Here is a 21,253-nt window from a genome sequence, read left to right as displayed (position 1 = left end):
TCAAGATAATATTGATCGTGAAGAATGTTAACATTTTTTTTATTCATGTTTTGTTAAGTACTTTTTGTCAAAATTTAGCTCGATTTAGAGTTTAGGGTTTAGTGTTTTGGATTTAGTCCCTAAACCCAAAACCCTAAACCCTAAATCTTAAACTCTAAACCGTTCGTGTAAACTCAATCTAAATTCTAAATCTAAACCCTAAATCCTAAATTTCTAAACCCTAGTATCTAAAACCTCAAAATACGCTCGAAAAACACGATAATTTTTATATATTAATTCTTCGAGCATTTTTTCGTAAAAAAAAACATTTATCACAAAGTGTCTTTATTAAATGTTCATATTTTCATTCAATCTATAATGTTCGTGAACAAAGTTTTTTCAAAAAACGAAAAGAAAAAAAATTGCTTTCCCCTGCTTCCCCCCGATTGGTTACTCCCCCTTGATCCTACCACTATATATATATATATATATATATATATATATATATATATATATATATATATATATATATATATATATGGTCATCTCTTGATCAAGAGAGAAGCACTTTTTGGGGGAAGTGGGGGGAAGTAATTTCTTTTTGTTTGTTTTAAATTTTTTTCAAACATTAAGATCACATGAAAATATGAACATTTAAAAAAAGACGATTTGTGACGAATGCTATTATTTTGGCGAGAAATCGCATGAAGAAATAGATGATAACATTCATCATGAGTAATGTTTTAATTAGAGTTTATTTGCATCGTTTTGTTTTCATCTTGTGTGAAGTGTTTTTCTTTTTGAAATTTAGCCCGATTTAGATTTTAGGGAGTGTGACAACCCGAAAATGTCCGACCAAATTTAAACTTTATCTTTATATTATTCCGACACGATAAGCAAAGCTTGTTAAGTTGAATCTCAAGGATTTTAAACTATGTTCATACATTCATTTAACCTCGGCCAAATTTCGATGATTCACGAACCATTATATGAACGGTTATGATTATATATGTATATGTGTATATATATATATATATATATATATATATATATATATATATATATATATATATATATATATATATATATATATATATATATATTATAACTTGAAAACATAAACAAGGTATTAGGTATAATACTTTACATGATCGTATTTACCGACGGAATTAAAAGATGATACAAAATAATTGTGTTCTCAGATTCATTATGATATGATTTACGTGTCTCTGATGAGAGGTCCACTTTGATTTAAGAAATCTTTCCATTTTAACCATATTCAGAAAATGATAAAGTGATTTACGAGTAAGAACAAATGTTTCTATTATCGAGAATTAGACAAAGGTTAGGGGAAGACTAAATTACATAATAATCCTTTAATTTAGTTTCAAATGTACGAAAACGCTTTACGATATAATAGAACTCTATTATTTAAGATGTCTTTGATTAATTAACGTGAGATGGAATATTGGTTGTTATATATGTAGATAACTTGCAACGTGTATTTAAAACGTGTTTACGAATATTGAAGATATATATATATAGTTTCAAATTAAGTAACACTTGATTCGATTGATATTTAGATATGTCATCTAGGACGTTTGATAAACGTTGGCGCATAAATAAATTACGCCAAATTAACTTTTAAAGTATAAACGATACGTGTTATAATATTTTCTAAACAAAATTTAAAACAAACTTTAAAATATAATTAGTTTTGAAAAACTAAATATTATATTATTAAATAAATATTTCAATTGCATACAATATGTACAAATTTATATTTTTAATGAATATATATATATATATATATATATATATATATATATATATATATTACAAAGTGATATTATAATATAAATTTAGTCATAAAACGTTTGATTTAAAATGTATATTTTGACAATCAACGAGATATTGATTATTAGAAGCAAATGACCACCACACTCAAATGTAAAGGTTACACTTCGCATATTATAGTCTATTGATAATTAAGGCAAATTATTGATTAAGGTATACGTCGCGTAACATAAAATACAAGTTTTCTTAGCGTACGAAAGGACGTTCGAGAAACTGGAACCAGTACATTAATTGAGTGACAACATCCAAGTCAATGGAACTAAAATTACAGGTCACCTATGCTTCTAAATATAATATATATATATATATTTATATATATATATATATATATATATATATATATATATATATATATATATATATATATATATATATATATATATATATATATATATATATATATATATATATATATATATATATATATATATATAATTATATAAATTAATTAAATATATATATATATATATATATATATATATAATATAATTTAAGTGTCGGCAGCCTTTAATAATCAACATGTGAGCTGGAAGTTGGATCCATATGATCGCATGGTTTCAACACACAAACCCCATGCGATCGCATGGGGGGTAGGTGTGCTGAACATGTATAAAATGAGCGATTTCCTGGTTCACTAATCAAACTATCTATCTCTCGATCTTCTTACACACACATACATAATATATTATTATTATTATTATTATTATTATTATTATTATTATTATTATTATTATTATTATTATTATTATTATTATTATTATTATTATTATTATTATTTTCAAGATCATTATTATTCTTAATATTATTATTAGTAGTATTAGTGTTAGTATTAATATTATTATTTATACATAAAATACTACGACGAGGTTCTGCTCGCATGTTTTCAAAATGAGTTTTTGAGAGGGATAGAGCTAAGGAATTTAAGGGTTATAACTATGGAAGTTATGGGTATGGTTCGGGGGTTTGCTCGTGAGGTCAACCTAGTGTTTATCGTCTCCGTTGCGTCTACGTACCATTCCTGCAATATTGAATCTCAATATTGATACGTGAGCACTCATAACTTAACTTTTATATATTATTAGTGTATCCCTGACTAGTGCTCGAGTATATAGGATTATGCATGCTTGTACATTTGATATTGTCGTTAGATAGGTTATGTTGAATCCTGAATTAAATACATATGCTACTAGGATAAGATATATGATATGCATGTCGTTGAAAAGCTGACGAAAAATCAATAACTTTTCATTTAGATATCGAATGGTTTCGATGAACGGATTATAAGTTATAGTCAACTGAATTATTATTACTTTTAGTATATTTATTGTTAAAATGATTATTATTACTATCGTCGTTACTATCAACGCTATAATTATTATCTAATTATTATTCTTATTATTATTATTATTATTATTATTATTATTATCGTTATTAATAAAAGGTATTATCATTAAAAATTGTTATTTTTAATATTATTACTATCGTTATTATCGTTAAGGTTATAATTAGTATTATTATTATTACTATTATCATTAAAATAGTTATTAGTATTATCATTAATATTATCATAATATTTATTATTATTAGTATTATTATAATTAAAACTAATATCAGTATCATCTAATCATTATGATCATTATTATGAATACGATATAAAAGATTATTAAAAGCTATTAAATGAATCGATTAGGAAATAATAAGTATACGTATCATGATGAAATAAAAATATTGTAAGATATTAATTTAGACAAAAATATCATTTTTATTATTAAAACTATCATTTTTACTAAAATTATTATTTTTAATAGAAATATCATTGTTAATATAAAATATCATTATTATTATCATTTTAGTTTTATTATTAATAAAAATTATCATTTTATCATAATATCATTTTTAGTAAATATATATATTGTTATTTTTATTAGTAAAATAATAATAATTATTATTACAAAATAATACAACTTTTACTTACTATTGTTATTATCGATATTATTTTATCAAATAAAATTAGATACAAAGATATTTTATTACGTGTAATATAATTACATTAATAATACCTATCATATTATTTTATATGAACTTTATAAATTTTATTATTTAAGATATATAAAAGTATATTTTTTTATCATATATATGCTTTAGTATAAATTTTAATTAATAAATGACTTTTATTATTTACTCTAATAAAATCTACTAAAAATATTTAAATATATAAAACGACTATATTTAAACTATATAATAATCATGTATAGATTTTGGAAATCATTTTGGTCAAAATGACTTTTGTTGACTTTTGCATTTTAGTCTCGAGCATTAGGATTGTGATACACTACGACTTGACCTAAATTGTTAGACAGATATTGACCAACATATAAATATATATACTTAATATAGGTTCATGAATTCGAGGCCAACCCTGCACTTGTTCAGTGCCGTCATATGCATAACTGCTACGAAATACAGTATTGTGAGTTTCGTTTGCTCCCTTTTTAAATGCTTTTGTAATATATATTTTTGGGACTGAGAATACATGCGCTGCTTTTATAAATGTTTTACGAAATAGACACAAGTAATCGAAACTACATTCTATGGTTGGATTATCGAATCGAATATGCCCCTTTTAGCTTGGTAGCCTAAGAATTAGGGAATAGTACCCCTAATTGACGCGAATCCTAAAGATAGATCTATGGGCCAAACAAACCCCATCCGAGGTACGGATGCTTTAGTACTTCGATTTAATATTATACAGACAAGAGGATTCCATTTTGGGGATATTCTATATGCATCTTGTTAATGTCGGTTACCAGGTGTTCACCATATGAATGATTTTATCTTTATGCATACGAGAGGATTCTGCTATGGGAATTATATTTATAAAATGAAAATCTTGTGGTCTATTAAAATTATGGAAATGATCGATTATGATAAACTAATGAACTCACCAACCTTTTGGTTGACACATTAAAGCATGTTTATTCTCAGGATTGAAAGAAATCTTCCGATGTGCATTTGCTCAATTTAAAGATATTACTTGGAGTCATTCATGGCATATTTCAAAAGACGTTACATTCAAGTCATTGAGTTCAGTAAAGATTATGATTAAGTAAATGACAGATTAGATCATTTATAGTTGGATATTATGAAATGGTATGCATGCCTGTCAACTTTCGATGTAATGAAAGTTTGTCTTTTAAAACGAATGCAATGTTTGTAAAATGTATCATATAGAGGTCAAATACCTCGCAATGTAATCATATGTTATTGTATTCGTTCTTATGGATTAGGATGGGTCTTTACATGTGGTATCAGAGCGGTGGTCTTAGCGAACCAAGTCTGCATTAGTGTGTCTAACTGATAGTTGTTAGGATGCATTAGTGAGTCTGGACTTCGACCTTAGTTGCATGTCAAAAGTTTTTGCTTATCATTCCTTATCGGAAATTACCTGCTTATCATTCTTAAGTCTAGACACATCTTACTGCATTGATTGCATGAATAGTGTATAGACAAAATTCATATCTTAGCGTATCTGCTAATTCATATCTTAGCGTATCTGTTATTGTAAATTTGCCTGGCATATTCCTTAAATTCCTCCGTAATCTACAAAATCTTTTATTCTATATATATAGATATTCCATGTAAGTAGAATACCATCCGATAGCCATGAATCATTTCATATCGAAAAATCTTTTATGCAATCGTACGAAATGGAACTCTCCACTAGTTCAATTCCCTCGAATTCCGATATGGAGTTTCACTCAAGCTCCGAAAGCAGTGTGACCGGAATTGACCAACCAATCAGCCATCATCTATTCTGGATGAATTGGGGATGCGTTCGTAGCCTCCTTAATCATTGGAGACAAGAAGAAGGCGATCCTTTTTATCCACCACATTGCCCTCTTGGCGAAGAACCTGAAGCACTTACTGGCGAACCTGTTCGAGACACCATTTGTAGCGACCCGACAAAATCGTCATTGACGGCGCTGACTAATTAGGTCCCATTACGTGGTCACAAGTCTTTAAAATAACGTTTGACCGAAAATATGTCGCATTCATTTCAAAAGTTAAGATTTGTTCCCAAGTTTATAAGAATCGTTCATCCAAAAGTTACGTTACAAAGTTATAAGTACAATTGAAATCTATGCGACACGATTTAAAAGTAGCCAAAAGATGCTCCATGTATGCATGTATATACTCGACATCCAAGCAAGTATCAAAAGTAATGAGCGGAAGCATGTATCACAAAACGTTCAAGGACCTGAGAAAAACATAGAAATCTGTCAACGAAAACGTTGGTGAAATCATAGGTTTAAGTAAGTAAGTACAAGTGAACCACAAGATTTGTAACATTGATATAATAGTAATACATTCCAAAAGTTTGTTTCACGAGCACCCAATTATCAATGCTTAACATTTCTTCCATAGAACCCCATCACAATAGTGTTAGAACATACACTGTTTCTCGAATATATATTTCATTCGTAAACGGTAGCGAACTGTTTGAATGAGGGTTTGTCAAACCCATATGGCTATATAACATAAGTTCTCGCTTACACCTGGCAAGTGTAACTAATGATAATCGAATTGAGGATTTTTGTTCAAACTCGTATGTAGAATGTTTGTTTTCCTGTACTTGTGTTCACTTAGTAAAAAGAAACGTTTATGTTTTCTCATCCCAAATGTAAGTTCAAAAGAGTAAAAGTGGGACTATGATCTCACCTTGAGTGCACGTATGTAAAAGTACTTCAACAAGTATACGTGTGCAAGAACGAATGCTAGTCTTGACCTAAACGAATAGGTTTATATTAATAACGGTAAACACGATAGGTCAAAGTGTTCAAGTAGTCCTATGGCTCGTTAAGACTCGATCATAATAGCATGTGAATCAAATTGTCATGTTTCATGTAAGGTACAAGTATAAAAGCATGTTAGAATGATTGCACAAACATTTGGTTAAGTTTGATTAAAAGTCAACTTTGGTCGGTCAAAGTCAACAAAAAAGTCAACACGTTCGGGTCGGGTCCCGAACTATTTTTCTGAGGTTTTTATTCATATATAAGCATGTTAGAACAAGTTACATGTGAATCAGAGGTCCATAGCGTGCCAAACATTTTTCATATTTTGACCATGTAGGTCAGAATCAAACTACGCCTATTGTAGCGACGCGACAAAGGCTGGCCGCGCCGCGGCGAATAACGGGTGCTGGTACCTGGTCAGTCTCAATTGTCTAAGTCCCAAACCAAAATTCAAACAAACATAAAACACAAACCGTAAACACTTAGAACTCGTATCTTATATCGTTGGAAAGGTAATTTGACAAGGAACACGACTAAGCACATTTCAACAACCAAAAACATCATTTGCAATAACCGACTTTTCAAATCAAATGATCAGTCAATGCACACATTTAATGCTTCAAATTTTACAAGTGCACATTTATGATTCGGGCATTTAATGCATACATAAAACACGCCGTTCTGTAGATAATCAAGCATACAATACAACTAACTACTTACTAACAATAATTCATGGCATTCAATGCATCAAATATTCATTTCAAGCTTATCAAACCCTAACCCAAATTCACCAAAATCACTAATCAAGTTTATGGAGTTTTCTCAAGCAACCTACACATCAAATTGAAGCTAGTGATGTTAGGAACACATTTAATACATGCATTTATAACATTTAACAACATTCAAGCAACCAAATCATTAAATCAAACACACCAAAGTTCATATTCAAGCTAGTTACTTCAAACAACAAGATCGAGCATATAAATCATATAATCATGTTAGACTTGAGCCATAGACACTAATTAACAACTTTATAAGTTAAAAATATCAAGAATACAAAATCTAGTGATTTTAGAAAGTTACCCAAACTTGATGAAATCGGTTTGAAATCGAAGAGGAAGTTGCAAGGATTCCAAATATGTAATTTGTTTTGATTGAAGCTTGCTAGATGTGATTTAGATGATGAATCTTTGAAATGAAGATTGAGAGAAATTTGAAAAGTATTAAATGAAAATGGAAATGAAATGAAAAAGGAAATGGGGAGGTGGGGTTGACTTGTCAAAGCTATTCACCTCTTTGGCACCTTGGCAAAATTAGTCCCTCAAGTTCGGTTGCGGGTGCGTGATTTACCTAAACGAGATATTTTTAAAACGCGTATTAAGGAGGGATGTTATAATCATATAACGGACTTTAAATAATTAAACGGAAAAGTAAACGGAAAAAGGCGGGATGTTACATTACCTACTCCTTAAAAGAAATTTCGTCCCGAAATTTAAGTAGGCGTAGTTGTCGTTGTTTCTTCCTCGGAATCTTGCGTTTCCGGAACCGGGAACAAGTGAGGGTATTTCTTTTGCATTTGATCTTGTCTTTCCCAAGTAAACTCGGGTCCCCTTTTGGCGTTCCAACGGACCTTGACAATCGGGATTCGGCTTTGTTTTAGCATCTTGAAGGAGGTGTCCACGATTTCAACCGGTTCCTCCACAAAATGAAGTTTGTCATCAATAGTAAGTTCCTCAAGAGGGATGACGATATCGGGTTCGGCAAGACACTTTTCCAAGTTAGATACATGGAAGGTAGGATGAACGGAGCTCAATTGAGATGGAAGATCTAAACGATAAGCAACGGTTCCAATACGCTCCAAGATTTCGAAAGGACCAATATACCGCGGATTTAGCTTCCCGCGTTTCCCAAAAACGGATTACACATTTCCAAGGTGCGACTTTTAGCATTACTCGGTCACCGACTTGAAATTCGAGGTCGTTGCGTCGTTTGTCGGTATAGCTCTTTTGACGACTTCGGGCCGTCCTAAGCCTATCTTGGATTTGAACGATTTTCTCGGTTGTTTCATGAATAAGTTCGGGTCCAGTGATTTGTGTGTTGCCTACTTCGGCCCAACAAAGAGGTGAACGGCATTTTCGGCCATATAGAGCTTCGAATGGTGCAGCATTAATACTCGCGTGCTAACTATTGTGGTAGGAGAATTTGGCGAGAGGCAAGTGCTTATCCCAACCTTTTCCAAAGTCGACAACGCAAGCTCGTAGCATGTCTTCCAAGGTTTGAATTGTGCGTTCGCTTTGTCCGTCGGTTTGCGGATGGTATGCGGTGCTCATGTCTAAACGTGTCTAAATGCTTCTTGTAAAGTACGCCAAAATCTAGAAACAAATCGGCCATCTCGGTCAGAGATAATCGATAAGGGCACACCGTGTCGGGCTACGATTTCTTTAATGTAAAGTTATGCTAGTTTCTCCATGTTGTCGGTTTCCTTCATGGCCAGGAAATGCGCGGATTTGGTGAGACGGTCAACAATAACCCAAATAGTATCATAACCGCCAACCGTCTTTGGTAGTTTGGTGATACAATCCATCGTTATCCTTTCCCACTTCCATTGCGGGATTTCGGGTTGTTGAAGTAGTCCGGACGGTCTTTGATGTTCGGCTTTGACTTTGGAGCAAGTTAGGCACTTTCCAACATAAGTAGCAACGTCCCTTTTAATGTTCGGCCACCAATATTGTTCTTTGAGGTCGTGATACATCTTATTGGCACTGGGGTGAATCGAATATCTTGACTTATGGGCTTCGTCTAAAATAAGGCTTCGCAAGTCCCCATAACTAGGCACCCAAATTCTTCCGACGAAATATCGGAGTCTGGTTTCTTTAACTTCGAATCGAGAGGTGAGGACGTTCAAGTTTTCGAGAGAGATGTTTTCATCCTTGAGAGCCTCGTCTTGGGCTACACGAATTTTGCTATTGAGGTTGGTGTGAATGGTGATGTTTAAAGCTCGGACACGAAGACGCACTGCTCTTTCTTTTCGACTTAAGGCATCGGCTACTACGTTTGCCTTCCCGGGATGGTAACGAAGCTCACAATCATAATCGTTTAAAGTTTCAATCCACCGTCATTGTCTCATGTTTAGTTGCTTTTGATCGAAGATGTGTTGGAGGCTTTTGTGATCTGTGAAGATGGTACTTTTGGTTCCATAAAGATAATGTCTCCACATTTTAAGTGCGAAGACCACGGCTCCGAGTTCGAGATCATGTGTCGTATAGTTCCGTTCATGAATTTTGAGTTGTCGAGAGGCATAAGCAATGACTTTCTTTCGGTGCATCAATACACACCCAAAACCATGTTTCGAGGCGTCGCAATACACAACAAATTCATCATTACCTTCGGGAAGAGACAAGTTAGGAGCGGTGGTTAGCTTTGTCTTCAAGATTTGAAATGCGGATTCTTGTTCGGTTGCCCAAACGAATTTCTTTCTCTTATGAGTTAACGCGGTTAGAGGACGAGCTACCAAAGAGAAATCTTTGATGAATCTACAATAGTATCTGGCGAGACCCAAGAATTGACGAATGTGAGTAGGAGTAGTAGGAGTCTCCCATTTACTAATGGCTTCGATTTTTGATGGATCGACTTTAATACCTTGGTTACTTACAACATGACCAAGAAATTGAACTTCCTTCAATCAAAATTCACACTTGGAGAATTTGGCATAGAGTCGTTCTTGTCTCAAGAGTTCAAGCACAAGTCAGAGATGTTGTTCGTGTTCTTCTTCGCTTTTAGAATAGACCAAGATGTCATCGATGAACACAATAACGAATTTATCGAGATACGGTTTGCACACGCGGTTCATAAGATCCATGAATACCGCCAGTGCGTTAGTGAGACCAAATGGCATCACAAGAAATTCATAACTACCATAACGAGTCCGAAAGGCAGTTTTGGAGACATCTTCCCCCTTAACCCTTAATTGATGATAACCCGAGCGGAGATCGATTTTTGAATATACACGTGATCCTTGTAATTGATCAAAGAGGTCATTGATGCGCGGGAGAGGATATCGGTTCTTAACCGTCAATTTGTTTAGTTCACGATAATCAATGCACATTCGTAGGGATCCGTCTTTCTTTTTAACAAACAAAATCGGATCGCTCCATGGTGAATGGCTAGGTTGGATAAAACCACGGTCAAGTAGTTCTTGGATTTGACTTTGCAATTCTTGCATTTCGGATGGAGCGAGTCTATATGGTGCACGTGCTACGGGTGCGGCTCCCGGAATAAGATCGATTTGGAATTCAACCGGTCGATGAGGTGGAAGACCCGGCAATTCGTCGGGAAATACATCGGAATAGTCACTAACAATTGGCACATCATCGATGTGCTTCTCATCGGACTCGACTTTCTTAACATGAGCAAGGATCGCAAAACAACCCTTACGGAGTAGTTTTCTAACTTTAATGCATAAAACGAGGTTGAGTCCGGTGCAACTCTTATCGCCATAAACAATCAAGGGTTCACCATTCTCGATAGGAATTCGGATTGCGTTAAGATCACAAAGGATGTGAGATTTTGTTTTGGCTAGCCAATTCATACCGATTATCACATCGAAGCTTCCTAGTTCCATGGGTATCAAGTCAATTTCAAACTCATTACCCAAAATGTTTAACGTACACCCCCGGTAATATGTGTCGGCACTCAATAGTTTCCCGTTGGCCACTTCAATGGTATAAGTGGTATCTGGTGGGAGTGGTGGAGTGCTAAAAGAATGAGTCAAAGTCTTGGATACAAAACTCTTATCGGCACCCGAATCGAATAAACAAGTAACATAAGTGTTGTTGAGGAGAAACGTACCCGTGACTAATTCATTGTCATTGATAAGGCTAAAAAGGAACATATATTTCATAGCAAAATCCCCCAAGAAAGACAAGATTTTAGTTGCAATTGTTCCATTTTCGAGTAATATTCGTTTATTTTAAATAAGTGCGAAGACAAAAGGCGAAAACGAAGATTTGAAGACGCAAAGGTCCAAAAAGCTCAAAAGTACAAGATACAATCAAAAAGGTTCAAATTATTGATGAAGAACGTCTAAAAATGACAAGAGTACAAGTTACAAAACGCAAAGTACACGATATAAAATAGTACGCAAGGACGTTCGAAAATCCGGAACCGGGACATGAGTCAACTCTCAACGCTCGACGCAACGGTGTAAAAATTACGAGTCAACTATGCACAAGAATAAAATATAATATTTAAATAATTCATAATAAGAATAATATTAAATAATAAAAAGTTGTTAATTTAGCATAGTTCAGGGGTCGTAAATGAAAATTCAATTTCATATTTTGCCTATAAAAGGCGATGATTATCGATCAATTTAAGAGCATCCCTTTTTCTATCCTAAAAATCTATTATCAATATCAATATCTAAAAATCTCTATCATAATGTTAATGTAATAAGATATAACAATAATCTTAATTTTAATTTTAAATTATGATAATAATAAGATTTATGATAGAGATCGTTTGAGTGTGTAAGTCGAAATTCTGTCCGTGTAACGCTACGCTATTTTTAATCATTGTAAGTTATGTTCAACCTTTTTATATTAATGTCTCGTAGCTAAGTTATTATTATGCTTATTTAAAACGAAGTAATCGTGATGTTTGACTAAATATTAAGACGGGGTTATTGGATTTTGTACCATAATTAAGGTTTGGGCAAAAGACCGACACTTGTGAAAATTGGACTATTGACTATTAATAGATGGGGGGTATTGTCTAATTGAGTGACAACTCATTGGAGTCTGTCGAACCTATCTTCAAATTAATTATCCTAATAATTAATAATGATTATGGTTGTCCTATTTAGTGACGTTCATATGAAATCTATTATAATCATTTAATTAATTATTCGGGTTGGGTAATTGATTATTCAAACTGATCAAGTGGGTAAATTAATATTCATATCTAATCAAAACAGGGGTAGATTACATACAGTGATAACTGGTGTAATTGTTGACAGAAGTGATAACTGCGTCACAGTTTAAATCCTTAATTAGTTGGAATATTTGACTTCGGGTATAAGGGTAATTTGACGAGGACACTCGCACTTTATATTTATGACCGATGGACTATTATGGATAAAAACCAGATAGGTATCAAATAAACCATGACAAAGGACAATTAACCCGAGTAACAATTAATTAAAATCAAAACGTCAAACATCATGATTACGGAAGTTTAAATAAGCATAATCCTTTTATTTCATATTCTATCGCAATTTTATTTATTGTTATTTTATTTATCGTCATTTATTTATTTTACGCACTTTAATTATTGTCATTTATCTTTACGCTTAAAAATATAAAATCGACAAACCGGTCATTAAACGGTAAAAACCCCCCTTTTATAATAATATTACTACTTATATATATATATATATATTTATATAAATATAGTTTTATAAAAATATAGTACGTAATCACTAGCTCCCTGTGGAACGAACCGGACTTACTAAAAACTACACTACTCTACGATTAGGTACACTGCCTATAGTGTTGTAGCAAGGTTTAGGTATATCCCATCCGTAAATTAATAAAACTTGTGTCATATTTTGTAGTATTTCCTAGTAAAAATAATACTATTTCGTACACCCCGCTGCACACAATGCGACGAAATATTACACAAGTTTTATTTATTTATTTATCGAGTGGATATACCTAAACCTTGCTACAACACTTATAGGCAGTGTACCTAATCGTAGAGTAGTGTAGTTTTTAGTAAGTCCGATTCGTTCCACAGGGAGCTGGTGAAGTTAACGCTATATTATTAAGTTTATTTGTAAAAATATATATATAAATAAGTAGTAGTATTATTATAAAATGGGGGTTTTACCGTTTAATGACCGGTTTGTCGATTTTAAGCGTAAAAATAAATGACAAAAATTAAAGTGCGTAAAATAAATTGCGATAAATAAAATGACAGAAAATAAAATGACAGAAAATAAAAGTGCGATGAAAAATACAATAAAACAATTATGCTTATTTAAACTTCCGTAATCATGATGTTTAACGTTTTGATTTTAATTAATTGTTACTCGGGTTAATTGTCCTTTGTCATGGTTTATTTGATACCTATCTGGTTTTTATCCATAATAGTCCATCGGTCATAAATATAAAGTGCGAGTGTCCTCGTCAAATTACCCTTATACCCGAAGTCAAATATTCCAACTAATTAAGGATTTAAACTGTGACGCAGTTATCACTTCTGTCAACAATTACACCAGTTATCACTGTATGTAATCTACCCCTGTTTTGATTAGATATGAATATTAATTTACCCACTTGATCAGTTTGAATAATCAATTACCCAACCCGAATAATTAATTAAATGATTATAATAGATTCCATATGAACGTCACTAAATAGGACAACCATAATCATTATTAATTATTAGGATAATTAATTTGAAGATAGGTTCGACAGACTCCAATGAGTTGTCACTCAATTAGACAATACCCCCCATCTATTAATAGTCAATAGTCCAATTTCCACAAGTGTCGGTCTTTTGCCCAAACCTTAATTATGGTACAAAATCCAATAACCCCGTCTTAATATTTAGTCAAACATCACGATTACTTCGGCTTAAATAAGCATAATAATAACTTAGTTACGAGACATTAATTTAAAAAAAAAAGAACATAACTTACAGTGATTATTAATCGCGTAGCGTTACACGGACAGAGTTCCTACTTTAAAACCCGTAAAACATTTCTTACAATAACCCAATTATTATTAATCTTAAATTAAACTTAATATTATAAATATAAATATAAATTACATAAGAAAGAAAGAAGATTGGAAAAAGGTGTCTCTAAATCATCAATTTAGATGGCCTTTTATAGGCAAATGATAAATTGAAATTTTCACTTATGACCCCTGAACTATGCTCAATTAACAACTTTTTATTATTTAATATTATTCTTATTATGAATTATTTAAATATTATATTATATTCTTGTGCATAGTTGACTTGTACTTTCAGCTCCGTTGCGTCGAGCTTTGAAAGTTGGTTCATGCCTCGGGCGTTGATAGTTGACTCATGTCCCGGTTCCGGATTTTCGAACGTCCTTGCGTACAATTTAATATCTTGTACTTTGCATTTTGTAACTTGTACTCTTGTCATTTTGAGACGTTTCTCATCAATAAATTGAACCTTTTGAATTGTATTTTGTACATTTGAGCTTTTTGGACATTTGTGTCTTCAAATCTTCATTTTCGCCTTTTGTCTTCGCACTTATTTATTTAAACAATTACAATGAAAATATAATACAATTACATATGAAAACCTATTATTTAGGAGGGATATTGCTATAAAATATATGTTCCTTTTTAGCCTTATCAAATATCCCCACACTTGAGCGTTGCTTGTCCTCAAGCAATACAGAACTTGAAATAAAAACATACATGAATCACTTTTTTATTCATCACACTTTGTACATTAGTGATTTTGATATAGTGGTATAAACAATGATAGTAACGATAGAACCATGGTTAAAGGTGGATGTGTCATCCACAGTTGCCTCGGGTTTAGGTCAACGACACTTGCAATCAAATAGCCGATTTACTTTCGGTTTCCAAAGCAAAGTGCACATTTGAAAGGCGGTTTACAGTCCCACATGACTATGAAAATTTAGATCCTTTAGGAAATTGGATCTTTATGAAAACATTTGATCTTTTGAAAATTCAATCTAGCTTTTACCCTAGACAAGTTTTCCGGAATAACCCTTCACCGGTGTTTGCAAAATATTTTTGTGGGTTGTGTGGGTTTCAGATTTGAAAATTTTAGCTCAACACTTGTGGTTTTGTGTTACCCACTTGCTAACCTTGTATTAGGAAAGCAACACGTCCAGTTTACTTGTCCCGTATATTACCTTTCGGCAAACTACCGTCCGGTTGTAAAGGAAAGCGATGAACAAGAAACTGTTAAGGCAATGTCCCGTGACATGCTTTTAATTATGGTCCAAAAACGTGTCGGATGCTTTTACTATCCTTTGTAGGAGCAATAGTAAAGCTCACCCTTATAATTTTTCGGTCTGGCACAAGGTCCTGTCTCCGACCATGCTATGCAACCACCGTTCTTACGGTTGACACCCGATTTGGTTCAGGTGACCTAATGAATTCTGATGAATTCTCAGGATTTTACGTTCAATGGTAATGAACGCATTGAAAATGGGTTTTCAGAAAACAAATCGGTTTTAATTTTGATCAAAATATTTTCTCGTTCAAGCTCGAGTTTAGATATCATTGAATTCCATGAGTTTGAATTCTCAATCTTTAAGGTCAATCTCTAGGATTGAGTAATATCAGTCTTAAAAGCTGATTTTTAATCTTTAAGGAGATTATCCTTTCTGGGGATCTGATTCATTAGTCTTATCAAGCTAATTTGCACGGTGCCCCCCCATTGTACGAGATAAATCCTTCTCATGGTTAGGATAAATCTGACCACATGGCGACCCTGTTTGATGCTGAGGTCCGTGGATTTCCAGCCGATTTTAGTGATGACTTTTCTAGATTTTTCGTCAACCTACAGCTGGTCTGGACGACAACTTCTTGACCTAAATCAAGAAGCGTGTGTCTTTTTCGAAAGACTTTACTTCCTTCAAATGATGGAATTGATTCATCGTGTAGATCCATCTTTCTTTCAAAAGTATTATAGTAAATCGGGTAAAACTGATTAGTATTATCCAAAACAAAAGTACCTGCAATAATCTTGTACAAAAATATGTGATAGATAGTTTTTAATTGAATAACTTGGTACATTCTCCCCACACTTAGTTTCTTTCTTTGCCTTTTTATTCTCCTTTATTCCATTTTAAATGAATTCAAGCGTTTTAAGTTGTTTCTCAATTTATGTCCTTTTCGAGGTAACGATAATTTCGGTATTAACACCTAGTTTTCATCGTTCATAAATATGTATAAACATGATTTTGAGTTCATTTAGTTGAAAATTTTTCAAATTTTCACAAAATTTGGCAAATAAACCAAGTATAAACCTGAGAGAATTTATAACCCTTCCCCACACTTAAGATCATGCAATGCCCTCATTTGCATGAAATCAGACTATAATTTAAATTCATGAGGGTGATTAGCGTAGAAAAGTGATTAAAAATACCGAGTTTGCAAACATATTGTTATTTCACATTTGATTTTTTGCGTCTTGTCAAAATTAGTAGCTTTTGCTGAACTTCATGACAGTCTTTGAAAGTGCGCTGTTTTACCCTGTTGTGTACATAACATAAAATACAAACATATATATATACATATTTTTGAAGTTTGGTACATAACCCCACGTTCAAAAATTTATAATATATAATATTTTTGGCATGCTTTAGATCAATAAAATTAAAAATAATGATAACAAAATTTGTCGCCCCGCCCTCGGGTAAAGCAATTTCGGTTCAATGACCTAGTGTTCAACTTACGACGAATTTTAAAAATCATATTTTTAACTTAAAGAAATAAAGTAAATTTTGTTTTTTAAAATCACAATAAAACATAAATTAAAATGCATATTAATTTCAAATAAAACCTAAAAAAATAAAAATTTAGAATGGAGGGAGAAAACTAGTTCTTTAGTGTCTGCTAGCGGAAAAGACCAATCGAATTCCATTCTCGGAACTACACGAGAACAGAACAACTAACTCCAAACAGCATTTTCTTTTTAGAATATTTGAATCTCCTCACACTTAGGTAGATGTGGTGTCGAAATTGTGATTAACTTCATCGTCAATTTCTCTTGGACCATAATCAACTTGCATATCTGTGACTTTTGCTTTAAGCCAGTGACCAGCTTTTTCCGTAATATCCACAAATTCAACTAGCTTCGCCTTTTCTTTAGGCGACAGATTGGATACTAACCGGTTACATAACTTAAAGTTCCCCTTACTTTTAGCATCAATAACCCGTTTAAAAAGTTTCTTCATTGAACTGTTAATAACGGGGTTATTTAATTTCGTATCAACTATGGGGTTCTTTATTATCAAGTCATCATTAGGTGTTACTTCATTTTTCCCACACTTAGGCGTTTCATTATTGCTAAGCACTGCCGTTGGAGTTGGTAAAACAACATGGTTCTTACCAATCGTTTTTATTGGTTCAACGGTTTTGGTTGGTGGAGGTTTAGATTTTCGAATCATAAAGGTGATCGATTTGTCACCACTTTTAAGTGTCATTCTTCCATTTCCTACATCAAATAACGCCCCGGTGGACGCAAAGAATGGTCGACCTAAAATTAGAGGAATGTTTGGGTCCTCTTCTATGTCAATGACAATGAATTCGACTAGAAAGGTTAAATTACCTACTTGAATGGGTAGGTTGTCAGCAATTCCAACTGGGTGCTTAATGGTTTGATCAAAGAGTCGAACACTCATATCCGTTGGACTTAACTTACCTACACCTATTCTCTTATATAAGGAAATAGGCATAACACTTACACTTGCACCTAAATCTGCTAGTGCATCATACATGACACAATCACTAAGTAGACAAGGAACAATAAATTCACCCGGATCACCTACCCTAGGTGGAGGTTTTGGTGGAACTGTATTCACCGGGTTTACTTCTACGGCTTTTGTTTCTTGTACTTTCTTATTCTTTTTCTTCTTCTTCTTTCCAGAAGTATCACAATCTTTATTACTTATTACTTGCTCATACTCAACTCCTTTTCTTGGAAACGGGATGGGTGGTTTGTATGGTGCCACCACTGGCTTTACATACTCTGGTGGTGGTGGTGTAACTTCTTCATTTTTATTCTCATCTAAAACCTTCCCATCTTCCGGAGCTGGTTTTTCAGAATTTGTTGAAACCATGTTAACATTCTCATTCCGAGGATTTGCTTCAGTATTACTCGGTAGCTTTCCTTGTTCCCTCTCACTCATTAAGCTAGCAAGAGTACCTACGTGTTTTTCTAGATTCAAAATGGAAGCTTGTTGAGTTCTTAATGACTGATCAAACCTCTCATTTGTTTGGGTTTGAGTTTCAATAAATTGTGTTTGAGATTCAACTAGCTTGAATACCACGTCTTCCATATTTGACTTTTTCTCTTCGGTTTGTTGTGGTGGTTTATACAAGCCAGGTCTTTGTTGATTGAAAGTGTTGTTTTGAGTTGGTTGGTTATTCGGACCTTGTTGGTTATACCAGTTATTTTCGGGTCCTTTTGGATTGTAAAGAATGTTTTGATTTCGATTGAAGTTTAGCTTTGGCGGTTGATAATTATTTTGATAATTATTTCCCGGCCTTTGGTTCATATAGAAAACATTCTCTCGTTGTTCCATGGTTGGTTCAATGTGACAATCTTTCAATAAGTGTGGTCCACCGCATAGCTCACAACTGATTCGTATTGCGTGAATATCTTTATTCATCTTTTCCATTCGTCTTTCGAAAGCATCTATTTTTGCGGAAACGGAATCAAAGTCATGGCTAGAATCGGCTCTAGCCGCTTTAGATGATCGAAAGATATCTTTTTCTTGGTGCCACTCATGAGAGTGGGAGGCTGTATTATCAATAATTTTGTAAGCTTCAGTTGCGGTTTTCTTCATGATGGAACCACCGGCTGTTATGTCGATGTCTTTTCGTGTAGCAACATTGACACCTTGGTAGAATATTTGTACTATTTGGTAAGTGTCTAAACCGTGTTGAGGACATCCTCTCAACATCCTTCCGAATCTTGTCCACGCCTCATATAATGTTTCATTTGGCTTTTGCGCGAACGTAACAATTTCTCCTTGAAGTCTCATGGCTTTGGATGCCGGAAAGAATCTTTTAAGAAATTTCTCAACTAAAACATCCCATGTGTCAATCGCCCCTTCAGGTAACGATTCTAACCAATCTTTGGCTTCTCCCTTTAAAGTCCAGGGAAACAACATGAGATAGATCTGTTCATCCTCAACTTCTCGGATTTTGAATAGTGTACAGATCCTATTAAACGTACGAAGATGTTCGTTTGGATCTTCCTTCGGCGCACCACTATATTGGCACTGATTAGTTACCATGTGTAGGATTTGTCCTTTGATTTCATAATCTGGCGCATTAATGTCTGGCTTAATAATGGCGTGACCTTGGCCCGTGCGTGTGGCTCTCATTCGGTCTTCCATACTTAGAGGTTCTAGATTTTCCATGATTGGAAGTGTTGTATCCGAATCACTAGAGGTTTCTAATTTAATGGTTTCTTCCTCAACAATCTCTGTTTGAATGATTGGTGGTTCTGGAGGAATAATTAGTGGATCAGGGTCTCGGAATTGTCCCTGAGTATTCTCCGGATTCTCAATTGTGAGGTTTGTTTCAAAAACTGGGTTATCGGAAATTTGAACTGAAGTACTTGGTCGACTGGATGACGATTCTAAAGAAAAATCAACGTCGGTTATATTTGCTAAATGTCTTGATCTAGTTACAGGTGGTGAACGTACAAAAGGTGGTGAACGTCTTGCTCGGTGCATTCACTGAATATCCTATTAGTTTTTAAAAGGAAAGAAAAATTATAATAAGTTATCCAATCAATAGACTTTTCTGATTTTGCCCACGTTTCGAATAGCCAAAAGATGCAGCAGAGGGGCAGGATTCGTTTGGTCTCAATATAATTGAGTACTGTTTGGCTCCAATAACCCGGTCCACGTACAAATCCAACTATTACTACGAACCAGAAAATTTTGATGTCTATCAATTTAACCACTTAAAATAAATTTTCGTAATTTTAAGAAATTTAGAGAAGAAGTAGAAAAAATTCTAAGTCCTAAAAACTAGAATGGCGAGAAATAAGAGAGAAAAAGATTGCGCGTCGAAAAATGTCGAAAAATAAAAGGTCGAAAAATAGGCGTCGAAAAATAAAAATAAGAAAGTAGCGCGAAAAACGGCGTCGCAAAATTCTAAAGCACATAAATCTTAGTCTAAGGAATAAGCACTTAAGGGATTTTACGGCAAACCTAAAAATTCTAGAAATAAAAATAACTATGGCAAAACTAAACTTAATACTAAAAATTGTAACTAGAGTCTAAAAATCTAAAGGTAATAAAAAAAAACTTTTTTTTTTAATTTTTAATTTTTTTTTTTATTTCGTTTTTTAAGGATTTTAAAATTTTTTTTTTTAAATTTTTTTTTTAAATTTTTTAAAAAAAAAAACGATTTTTTTTACAATTTTTTTTTAAACGATTTTTTTTTTACACAAATTTTTTTTTTTTTTTTTTAAAACGAAATTTTTTTTTCTTAAAAAAAACGATACAAATTTTTTTTTTTTAAATTTTTTTTTTTAAAACGCATTTTTTTTTTTTAAAAACGTTTTTTTTTTTTTAAACGAATATTTTTTTTATTATAATATTATTTTTTTTCAAAACTTTTTTTTTTAATTCTTTTACTATTCATGAATAGTAAATGAAAATAAATTAATTAATTTACTATTCACATGAAAGCGACATGATATAAATTATTAATTATAAGTTACATAATATACCCCTGAAGTATTTAATAAATACGACTTTTTAAAACTTTTACGTATCAAATTTGATTCTAAAATATTATTATATTATTATATTTTATTTCAATATTATTATATTATTATATTCTATTTCAATATTA

Source organism: Rutidosis leptorrhynchoides, chromosome 10, assembly GCF_046630445.1.
Source record: "Rutidosis leptorrhynchoides isolate AG116_Rl617_1_P2 chromosome 10, CSIRO_AGI_Rlap_v1, whole genome shotgun sequence".
NCBI lineage: Eukaryota > Viridiplantae > Streptophyta > Magnoliopsida > Asterales > Asteraceae > Rutidosis > Rutidosis leptorrhynchoides.
The sequence above is the reverse complement of the archived record's forward strand: the minus strand, read 5'-3'. Positions refer to the sequence as shown.